Source organism: Ambystoma mexicanum, chromosome 10, assembly GCF_040938575.1.
Source record: "Ambystoma mexicanum isolate Mex_15411 chromosome 10, UKY_AmexF1_1, whole genome shotgun sequence".
In the NCBI taxonomy this organism is placed as follows: domain Eukaryota; kingdom Metazoa; phylum Chordata; class Amphibia; order Caudata; family Ambystomatidae; genus Ambystoma; species Ambystoma mexicanum.
The window spans coordinates 1,531,109,915-1,531,119,647 of NC_090932.1; the positions used below are offsets into that span (position 1 = coordinate 1,531,109,915).

General features: G+C 47.6%; 1 protein-coding gene across 15 annotated transcripts in view; it reads right to left on the reverse strand.

Moving 5' to 3' along the window:
* The window catches only part of CIT (citron rho-interacting serine/threonine kinase), a 2,264,529-nt gene extending 2,261,584 nt beyond the window's left edge, over window positions 1-2,945 (reverse strand). For 7 of the 15 annotated variants that reach the window (XM_069619729.1, XM_069619715.1, XM_069619714.1 and 4 more), the window contains exon 1: window positions 2,822-2,945. The gene's annotated coding sequence lies outside the window, so the exon portion shown is untranslated. The remainder of the gene's footprint in view (window positions 1-2,821) is intronic. The other 8 variants (XM_069619723.1, XM_069619722.1, XM_069619720.1 and 5 more) reach the window with 2 other exon arrangements.
* Window positions 2,946-9,733: the final 6,788 nt, after the last annotated feature.

Here is a 9,733-nt window from a genome sequence, read left to right on the forward strand (position 1 = left end):
CAGCCGCTGTGCTTTGAACTTCACTTCCTCTGTCACTTCGTACCACAGTGAACCACCTGTCTTTCAGGAGGTTCTTAAAGTTTTGTTTTAATACACTTGAACTTCTTTTTCTGCTTCTCTTACCCTTTTGCAGCCAGCACCAAGATGCCTCTGGGCGGATGTTGCACTTTGTAAGTGCTGTTAGCATAACATATCCGAGTGGATAGTACCTCCACTTTTAAATATTCAAGGGATATTGTCAGCTTTACAAAAAGTTGGTGATTTGCAGTTTAAGGTCACATTTCAAAAAATCCAATTAATTAACAAGTTAATTTAAAATCAACAGCAGAGGGTGGAATGTGCTCCTCCTTATTAGGCACAGACTGAAAACAGAGAATACAAAAGTAATATTCCAGAGAAAACAGACACGCTCCAAATGATGATTAAACTTCATTCACCAAAGACCATAAAGCGTGTGTATTATTTTGGCACTTAAATTAGCAATAGTTTATCCCACGACCCAATCACTACCTTTTTCTATTTTATAAACTGCGTATATGAGGTTTTGCAAGCATTGCATCCATACTGACAGATGGACTGCATCATTAAGCCAGGCCTCAAAATGGTGTGCTGTGTTCATGTGGAAACTTGAGGGGCATGTGACTTTAGGCCTGGCTAGTAGCTTGTAACCTCAGATTAAGCTTTCGTAGCTTCAAACACATTCTCGGTCAAACCATGCAGCATTTTCAATTCCTGCTTAAAGCAACACTAAATACAGCACAAACGTGAACAAACGTACATACATACAGAATGAATTCAAACAGATAAATCCGGTTTTCATGAAAAAAAGTCCAAAACTCAATAGATCAATGCATGTTTGCATATCCTGCCACCAAAATATGTCCTGCGCAGATGTCACACCTAAGGTCTTGCCATTACACTGCCTCAGGTCATGTTGGGACATTAAACAGTCGATTCCCCCTTGTGTCGGTCAGTGGACTTAATCTAGTAGATTTAGGGACCTAGACAGGTAGATTTCTTTCCAATGCTGCTTTTAATTGTTAGCAACAATTATTTTAACTTGGAATCTAGAACCTTATCCAGATCAAAATGGGCTGTGTTTACATTAGTAGAATTGGTCTCTGGTTACTATATAGATATACTATTAGAAAACATTAACTTGGAACATCTTTGCTACGACGTTCAACTTCAACATACACAATACTTGTCTCGAATAGCAATAATCCTCCTTTATAGTGATCTCTGTGACTTTGATCTGTAGGCTGATGAAATACTGTAGAGGCCTCAAATATATATTTTTTTCTAGCCAGGTATTTTTGAGAACATATTACATCACGGAAGAGAACACCGTTTTTTTTCACTATACTATTTGTGGTCACCCTGTTAAATTAATTACCTTCAGTTAATGCACACACTAGGATATGTGTTTGTAGAACTCATTACTATCTAAATGTGAAATCATAATACCTTACTTTTCCTGGTTATCCGCCAACAGACACCCTCAATATATGTTCACGGTCAGAGATGCAATAATGTAGCAATGCAGATTAACCTCTCCAATGCACAGCATATATTATATTTGCCGGAATAGGGACATTCTTATTCCCATGGAAGGGACCTTTAAAAAGTAACAACAGGTTTTCCAGCTCTCAAACCAGTGTATCCTTCCCTTCATGTTTTGTCTGTGGGCGTAATACTCCCCTAATTAGTAGCAGGTGCTACCTCAAGGGCAGCATATAATTCCCATTGGAAGTGGCACTGCCTCCAATGCAGCAGCCACTGTACAAGGAAAGTGTTGTGCCGCCTCCATTGCCCATTGACAGTCATGCTGCAAGCCCAGTGGCATTGTAGCAATGGTCATGGTGCCTCTAAACGTTTCTTGATCTGTGAGAACGGACTGTTTTTAAGCACACAAACGTGCAATGTGTGCAACTGAGAAAATAATGTATATAGTAATACAACAGGACGGTAAAGGAATTAATTATATACACAATTCCAGATTTGTGCCTGGAGTGAACATGAACGTTTGCAGAATTTCCAGACAATTGTAAACAGCTAGCCAGATTGGCCTTTATTTTAATAATTGGATTATTTGTCCTCTATTGCTCAAGAAATGTACTTCTGATAGAAGAATAGTGAAGGAGTGAAATAGAGAAAGGCTGGCATTATTACCACCTCTGGATCGGCAGAACATGTCTCGTGAATTCAGTCTGTGCCGCACTCTGCAGGAGATGTGCTTTGTGAGAAGAGCACAAGTGAAGTCCTGTTAGGCAGTGCGGGTCTTTGGCTCATATTCCATGAGGCAACGCTACTTGTGCTGCATGGTAGTAAAAGCTCTCTCGAGCAAATGGGCATTTTGAAAAGCCAATTCCAATTGAAATCAGTGAAGCAGTTACAGGATATTTTCGTACCCACAATCCTTTGCAAACATATTCAATGTCTGACACGTATGGAACTGTCTCAGCGTGGTCAAAACGTGTCATTAGCCCATGGAAAGCAGATACGCTCATTAGTACTGTCAAAGAATATGCAGGCTATTGGCTTCTTTGCTGGGCAGGAAGAGCCGCCTAGCATTACTATCTGGACAGGAAGCGGACAAACAGAGTTTGGAAGATACTCTTGCATCACAGAAATGCCGATTTGGTTAACAATAACAGCCGTGGTCATATTGCAAGCAGGAAGCCCTTGCAGCTTATCCTCATCCTCCATAAAAAAAAAAATACAACTTGACAAGAACTATCACAGAAATGCCAATTTCGGTAAGGAAAAATGCAGCTAAATGACGGCATGACAAACACATACTGGCAACATTTCCTCTCACCTACGCTGCGGACCAACGGATCCACTGGCGTCTCTGACTGTTTGTTTTCCAAGTTTCAGGCTTCCCGCCTCTGCTGTCAAAAAGCTTCATCTGTCACTTCCGTTGTTCTACGGCCCGCCCTCCTAATAGGTAGGTTTGCCCATGGCCAGCGCCGTGTTAAGAACCAATAGGAAGGTTTGCCCATAGCCAGCTGCTTGTTAAGAACCAATAGAAAGGTTTGCTTGAACGTCCAATGGGTGCATGTGTAACGTCATTTTTTGGTCAGTGGTCTGAAAATCCTATTACGGAGGACTGAGCACGCGTAGTGTATCTACGCTTCAGTAGGGTAGGATTTTAGGACGGCGTCGTTTTATCTCGGAGCCCTCGCGGACCCTGAGGACGGGACCGCAGCCTCCGCATCGTTGTACCCCCTGAGCCTCCCCTGCGGTGCGGGGCCCCACGACCGCTGATCACAGCTACCTTCACCCTGGGTTATTACGGTAGCTATGGCACTGTCGCTTCTCTGAGCACTCCCGTCCGTGCACAGAACCAGAGGCGTCGCCAAGAATCAAATTTTGGAGGGACACATAGGGGGCCAAAGACAAAAGTAGGGGGGCACAGACAAAAGTGGGGGGGGGGCACCTATGTAAGGTAATGTGTGACGTCACAAGCCCTGCAGAGAGCCTTTTTTTGCATGCCAACTACCCACACCCTACACTGCACCTCCCCTCCCATCAGAATGTAAGCATGAAGAATTCAGTGACTAATGGCCTATCATTAGCAGTTTCCTATCTACATTCTGATGGGAGGGGCTGCAAGCTGCTCGATCGCTGCTTTGAGACAAAAGGAGTATTGCCATGTGATCTGCAGACGTTTGCCTCAGTGAGTGTCACAAATAACTCCACGAACAGAGAACAGACACTGTTCACCTTAGGTAGGAGGACACAGGATTTCAGAGGGGGGGCACTGGCCCAGCCAGTACCCCCACCCCCTACCGACGCCACTGCACTGCTCCAGTGCCTACCCTGTGCACTGCTAGTCATCGCCATCCTAGAACTCTGTTCAGATCTGGATACCCCCTCCACACCACCGCCTCCCACTAAAGTAGTTGAATGTAATTGGCGGGGTCCAGGGTCCCCCAAGACGGACTTCGTCCCCTTGGACTGCCCCCTCCACTGCAGCAGGAGCGCATGCTGGGAACCCTGAGAAGTAGCCATGCGTGCGTGCACTGTAGCACGTGTGTGTCATGCCCAGGGAGCCAATCTGCTTTCTAAGGTCTAAAGAGTGATGTCTGCAGGTTGACATCTTAGCAATTCAGGCTCCCGCCTCCCGTGGAAGTGGGCCTAGTAACGAGAAACCCATTAGACCCATGCTCTGAAATTTGCAGGAAGTCGGATTGCAAAGTGCAAGGTAGTAGCTATCATGTGTAACCTTCCAGGGGTGTGCTGTGTCTGCGTTCATCATAGCTGGGGTTCCACACGGAGCATGTCAGGCATATGCTTCCTGCCAAGCGCTTTCACACAGCACCCTGCCCCTTCTACTGTAAATAATGGACTTGTGTGTGGTGTTGGATGGCAGGGCCTCCTGTTGTTTTGCTGTGTGCAGATTACACGGTTTGGATTATTTTAGAACATTACACACTAAAAGCCATCCTAGACATCTGATGAGGGAAGGTGCATTCCACCCCAGTTGACCACATAAGGTGCATGGCGTGGTCTGTGAAAATGCGTGTCAATAGGAGTGTCAATCCTGTGCCTGTAAGATAGCTCAGTGGGTTGAGTGTTCGCTGCTGTGAACTGTGTGTGATCTGCAGGTCGCAGGCTCGCCCAAGGCCAACTCGGCCTTTCATCCGTCTGAGGTTGATAAATGTTAAAGTCCGGAGTTGGTCCCCAGGTGCTAAATGAGTACCAACTTTGGTAGGGTGATATTGTATGTATATGTTGTCTGTAAAGCGCTATATAAATAACACATTATTATCATTCTTTAATCCAGCTTCATGCCTGGGCGGCTAGGTCAATTCCGAATGTTTAAATACAGGTTTGTCCTGCGGGTGTACTTGGCGCAGCTTCCTTCAAGAAATGTTTAGGGGGTCTGTATTGCACAGGCATATTTGGTGCCAGGGTATCTCAAAAAGGAGCATGGTATCCACAGACATGCAAAGTGCACATGCAGCAACTCTTCTCCAGTCACCCTATGGAGCACCAATGGCCACTTGTGTTGCAACCGCGCATTGCCTTTCCAGAATTTAAATTGAGTGCACTTTATAAAGTAAATCATACCGAGTCCCAAATTATTTTTAAAAGTAAAGCGTGCCTGTTCCCAAGGCTACATCAGGCTGTCAGAGGTGAGTCTCCCTCTGCTCTTGACTGCAAGAGGCCGAGTCAAGACTCAAACTGCCCGCCTTTAAACAGGACCCTATTTTTAAAAGCCTGCATTTCAACATCATTCTCGGCAGTGTCTGTGAGCCTAGAATCCTCGCTCGGCAGTGTTTGTGATTACAACATTGCTCAGCAGTGTCCGTCAGTCCAGGATCTTCTGTAGTGTGTGTGTGAGCCCAGCATCGTTTGTTTTAGTCCAGTATCCAAAGCAGTGTTATCAGCAGTGTCTGATCTGAGTACAGCATTCTCAAAGCAGACGGAGAAGAGTCAGGTTCCCGAAAGCGAGCCCCGTGAATGCCTCTCAGCCTCTGGCACCTTCGCCCCAAGGGGGTCTTTGGCTGGGGCCTGGCTCCTCAGGGTACCCGCCCTTCTCCAGATTTGGGTGGCCGATCTTGCAAGGTCAGCTGGGGGTAAGTAACACTGCATTGCCAGTCCTTGGCACAGAAGCTGGCAGTGCCAACGTTGCTTTCCTGATCTTTCGCTGACATGTCTGGCTGCCTGATCGTGCAGTGCCACCACCTGCTGCCTGGACCTGGTGTGCTAGCTCTGACTGTTTGGCCTTGTATTGGCAGCTCTGGCTGCCTGATCGTGCAGTGCCACCACCTGCTGCCTGGACCTGGAGTGCTAGCTCTGACTGTTTGGCCCTGTATTGGCAGCTCTGGCTGCCTGATCGTGCAGTGCCACCTCCTGTTGCATGATCGTGTAGTACCACCTCCTGCTACCTGGCCCTGCAGTGCCTCTGGTGCCTGGTTCCGCACTGCCAGCTCTGGGTGCCTGTGTACATCTACACCTGCAGCCAATGGTTCCAAGGAATAGGCAAAGTTATCGTGAACACATATCCCAAACACACAAATTCATTCTGAAATTGTGAACTGGTTAACGGCACCTAACATGTACCATGTACGCAGAACTTTCCTTCAACTCGCGGTACTACTCAACTATCCTCACAGTTAGCACCTTTAAAACTCCAATAAATCAGCATAAAAAGCGCCAAACAAGTCAACGTTTTATTTGCAGACTCGCAGCTGAGCTGCTGAAGCAGCCAGTTGTTCTGCTTCCTGCATGCATGTACATGTACACCATGTGGTTTAAATGTAATTGAGCAGGGACTTATCTGTGCTGTAGGATCCCAGTGGGGGGAATGTCCTCGAGCAGTGCCCTCTAAGTGCTGTAAGTCCCCTGAACTGTGAATGTCTTTGCTCAGTCACTTCTCAGTGCTGTAGACCCTCAGATGTGTGAATGTCCTCGAGCAGTGTTTTTTCAGTGCTGTACAATATCAGTGCAAGGTTTGTACATGTCATAACATTTGTTAAAGTTTCACCAGAAGCTATACACAATATGGATGCCTTTCACTGTACGTACTGTTTTCAAAACTGGCTAAAAACCCATTGGTCGCTCAGCCACACATTTACCAATTCTAATAATGCTCCCATATTGCAAACGTGGTGCGATGAGTGTGACCTGTGGTGTGTAGAACGCTTTGTGGACAGGAGGAGGAGAGAGCTCATTCTCACAGAAGTCCTTAAGTGTGAAGTGTCAGAAATGAAGAAGAGTTGCTTTGCTTGGAACATTGACTCTTCACCAGCATAGTCACATTAGAAATAATGTGTAAAGAAGTTAGATACCCCATTGCCCCCACACTAGAGGCGCAACACCATTGAGCAGATCGGATTCTAGACCTCCCCCTAACATTTTGCGCTTATGTTCACTCGACCTGGCTTACCTACAGAGCTCTTCGCTGTTAACAAAGGCCCTGCAATTACTAACATAAAGCATTTCACTGTTAGCACCTGCATTCATATGTATACATGTTTGGGAACTTGAAAACGTGATGTGGGATTAGTACTTGCATCCCAGGGAGTGATTAAATGGTAGTGGGGACAAGAGACAGCCCATTCTCACAGCAGTCCTTAGTGTGAAATATCAGAAAGAAGGAGTTAACTGTTTGTAAAATTGACGCTTCACTAAAATAGTCTCATGAGAAATAATGTGTATAGAAGTTGGATGTCCCATTGCCCCCACACAAGTAAGTTCGCCCTGCCCCCACATTCTCTGAAATGAGCACCTCTCCCAACATTTAAAGGGTTGGCCCACCACTGAAACTTTAGCTCGGGTGCACCCCTGTATGCCTGTACTCCGGCAGCTCCTTGGACTGTCCCGCTCAGTGACTTTGAGCCCTCTCTTCATTGATGCCTTCCAGGAGCCCTCTCCTCTCCCAACTGGACACTCAGTAGGCCTACTCGTACCACTTTCGCAGCAGCGATAGATTGTTCCACCATTTGTATTTGTGTTTTGTATCCATTTAACCAAAGAGAGCAACGGACAACCAGCGTATACAACCGGAAAACATCTCTGCGAGTAGTGGGGCCCCATAGTGATGTGTTTGTCTCTTCAGTATAGAAGACCTCTCTGTCGTCACATCCCCCAGGGGGCACACTTACCCCTTTGGGGTCTATTTATTGCGGATATGATATATATGTCATTTATAATGCGTCTGTAACACAACTGTTTCAAGGTGCAACAAGACAAGGGAGGGAAGACAGAGGGAGGACAAGACAAACGATCTTAGTAGGCCTGTGTCATTCAGATCGTACAAGTGTGAGAAATAGGAAGTGCAAGGGGAAAGGGAGGGGGGAGTGCAAGGGGAAAACAAGGCTGTAAAGCTCTCAGTATGTGCAGCCAGGGCATCGCGGCTCTTGGTAAGTGCAAGGAGGCAGGGTACTGTAGGGTGACAATTACAGCACCGACATGCGTGGCAGGCCCAGAGGCAGTGCACAGTGACTGATCATAAGGAGCCTGGACCCTGTGAGACTCTGAGGGTAGCCAAGCAACCAGTCAGTACAGCAGACAGTTAGGTCTGGGAGATCAGCAGGGGAGGGAGAGAGAGAAAGCAGAGGAGAAGAGGAAAGTTTTGAGCCGCTTCCAGAATTTCAGGTGGTCCGGTCATTCCAGAGGGAGTCACCTGCAAAGAAGAGAGATCTACCCCACATTCTCTGCCTGGAGAAGCGTTTGACCCGTAGAGAGTTGGAGGTAGCTGAGCGAAGGGCTCGAGAAGGTAAGTATTTTGGAAGAGAGCATTGGATGTAGTGCAGGCTCCTGCCCCAGAAAGTCTTGTGGACAATGAAAAGGGCCTTGAACTTGATCCTTGCAGCCAGCGGGAGCCAGTGGAGAGATTTCAGGCCGGGAGAAATATGGTCCCTGGGCTTGAGGCCAAGGATAAGTCTTGCGGTCCTGTTCTGGATTAGTTGCAGAGGGCAGAGAGTAGAGGAAGTCAGATTGAGAAAGAGGATGTTGCAGTAGTCTAGCCTAGAGAGAACCAGGGCTCTGGAGACAGTGAGCTTGTGGGGGAAAGTGAGGAAGGGAAGAGTCCCGTGGAGGAGGTGCAGCTGGTAGTGGGACGTCTTGGCCACGTCCGAGATGTGAGGAGAGAAAGAGAGGGTGCAGTCGAAGATGAGACCAATTTTTTTTGCCTCACAGGAAGGCGAAGGAAGAGGGGCTAAGGCGGGCGGCCAGAGTGAGAGAGGGAAAGCAGGAGGAGGGGTCTCAATGAGAAGGATCTCTGTCTTACTGGCATTAAGGCAGAGATCATTGGAGGTGCACCAATCCTGAATCGTAGATAGACAGTCAGGAATGAGCGAAGGAGGAAAGGGGGCTGAAGGAAAGCAGAGTGTCGTCCGCATAACACTGAAAGTTAGAGGAGAAGGTAGAGCTCAGGTGGGCCAAAGGGGTCAAGCAGAGGTTAAAAAACTAGGGTGAGAAGATAGAGCCGTGGGGAATGCCACCAGTAGAGCGAGGTGGCGGAGAAAAAAGGACCAAGCTGGACCTGAGAGGGACGGTCCACGAGGAAGGTCCATCACTCCAGGGCCTGACCCGTGATGCCCAGGTTCTCACGGAGTCGATTGATCAGGATGGTGCGGTTTACCATGTCGAAAGCAAAGGAAAGATCAAGGAGATGACAGAAGGGATGCTGGAATCAAGGTTAGAGAGCAGACCATCACAGGCGTTCAGGAGAGCAGTGTCCATGCCTCTGGCAGCTCTGAAGCCAGACTGATGGTCATGGAGACAACCAACGGATTAAGAGTGGAGAGTAAGCTGGGAGATGGCCAGCTTTTCTTAGAGTTTGACCAGGAAAGGGGTCATAGAGATCAGGCGATAGTTTGCCGGGCAGGTAGGATCGTCAGATGGCTTCTTGAGGAGGGGGTGCAGAAGGGAGTGCATCAGGGGAGAAGGAGAATTTCCAGTGGTGAAAGAGTGATTACAGAAATCGGCCAACGCTGGAGCGAGGGTGTTAATATGTCCGTGACGGTTCTGGAGGAGCAGGGGAGCACCTGTTTGGACAACACTTCTTTATGGATCGGACTTGTCTAGAAACCTCGTCAGGTGTTGTCAGAGAGAAAGAGGAGAAAGGAGGAGAAGAGGGCGAGATAGCCAGAATGGGGCCAAGAGAGGGGAGGAGGAGGAGGAGGAGGAGATAGAGTACATGTGACTCGCAGCGCTGTGGTCTTGTCTCCTGGACACCATACTCGCATGCTGCTTTGGGCTGTGAGAAAATCAC